We start from the raw sequence: 2,108 nt of genomic DNA on the forward strand, positions 1-2,108 counted from the left end.
GTATATGCATATATAAAAGAATGGTTTCATGAAGTTGAACCCAATGTTCACCATCATTGTTTCTTTCAATTTTATTTTATTTTGCAATCTAGATCTTTAAAAATAAAAATGTTTTTTAGTTTATTTTTAAGTTTCCATCTTTATCTTTGATCTAAATCATTGTTATTTTCAAATTTTCTTTATATTTTGTGTAACAAAAAAAAATTATTATGTACTTTATCAAAATTTCAAGTATACTGTTAAGTATGTTAAAGGTAAGCTTTCCTTGTAATATTATTTTCCTATACATAATTTGATCTCAAATTAATATAGCATGGTTTCCTCTTAATTAGTATTGAATAAATTAAGGTGTGAAATATTCCTAACTAATAATTTTAATAAAATTAATAAATTAATAATTGTTGATAAAAAAATTATAAAAATAATGATCTTAAAATGACGTATCTTATGCAATAGTTCACTATTAGAAAATACACTTTCAACATCGGTTATTTAGAATATTTTACATCGGTTCTAAAACTGATGTTGAAAGTGACGATGTTGAATGTATGAATGTTAACATCGGTTTTGGAGAACCGATGTTAACATACATATAACAACATCGGTTCTCTAAATACCCGATGTTAAACACAATGAACAACAGCAAAAAAAGTGTACGCATGATGAACGTTGACATCGGTTTTCCAATAAAACCGATGTTAATATGTTAGTTTAACATCGGTTTTCTAAAAAAACCGATGTTAATATATGCCCTTAACATCGGTTTTGCTAGAAAACCGATGTCAACGTTGATGATGCATACACTTATTTGGTGTAGTTCTTTGTGTATAACATCGGTTAATTATAAATAATCGATGTTAATATTCAAATATTCACATCGGTTATTTATAATTAACTGATGTTAATGTACAATAGTTGACATCGGTTATCTACAGATAACCGATGTTAAAATATAAACGTTGACATCGGTTATACACAAAAAACCGATGTTAATATACAAACGTTAACATCGGTTTTCTATTATAACCGATGTTGGTTATGATATTAACATTGGTTTTTGTTAATAATCGATGTTGTTTTCAAGTATTATTTTTATATACTTTCTGTTTTTACAGTAAACCCAAAATTGTATCTGTCAAATGCAATTTCAGGAGGTCCAATTCACAGCAAATAAACATTTTATTTTGCTTTCAAGAAGTTTTAATGATAATAAACATCAAATAATTGATTTATATATTATAAAGAACAATCAACAAATGAATTCAATGTTCATGTTACATAGAAAATGTAAAAAATGTTAAAAAATGTCCCTAAATCCTAGGCCTGATCTCTAACTCGGAGATAAAACTGTGCTCACTGGATCCGCAATGCTTTTAATCTCTCAGGCTCCAATGGTCTAGGATTGTTAAAACAATGCATGATTAAATAAATCATATTAAGTTAATAATGTAATACAAATTATAAATAAATCGATTTTCTTTGAAATAAACTTACCGCTTCCCAATTATTTCTAAAAGTTCCTAAAATGATGGTGGACATCCAGTGCATCACATAGTAGCCACACTCAGTAGTTCCTTTTTGTCTATTACACTAAATACATAATGAAATTTGGATATTAATTAAACAACTAGTGTACAGACACATAAAGAAATATATATATATGTGAAAGTTTTATGTAAATGATGTACCTTGACGACAATCCACCTAGCAGGAGCCTTTAATTTAGGCTGTGGAGCATCATCAAGACCCTTGATAGCACTGTTCCATATGAGCAACAATTAAAAATTGGTGTTGTACGTTGAGGTATTACAATGCAAATGTATTGAAAAGAACACTAACCTATTAATAATCCCCTTAAGGTAGTTTTCTGGCCTGTTATGCAATGAACAAAACCAGACAACTAAGTGTTCCTTGGGCAGGATGACCACCATCTGCCAGTGTCCGCTGCAGTGGAACCTAAAATGAGTTAGTACATTAGTAAACATTAATTAAATTTTGTTATTTTGTGACTTACCCATTTAGGTAGGCTCCAAGATACACATCGCGTTGTGAACTCTGCATCCAGCTCTTTATGTAACTTTCAGATTCAAACTGCTATTGTCCAGACC

The sequence above is a fragment of the Glycine soja genome, chromosome 15 (assembly GCF_004193775.1).
Source record: "Glycine soja cultivar W05 chromosome 15, ASM419377v2, whole genome shotgun sequence".
Lineage (NCBI taxonomy): Eukaryota > Viridiplantae > Streptophyta > Magnoliopsida > Fabales > Fabaceae > Glycine > Glycine soja.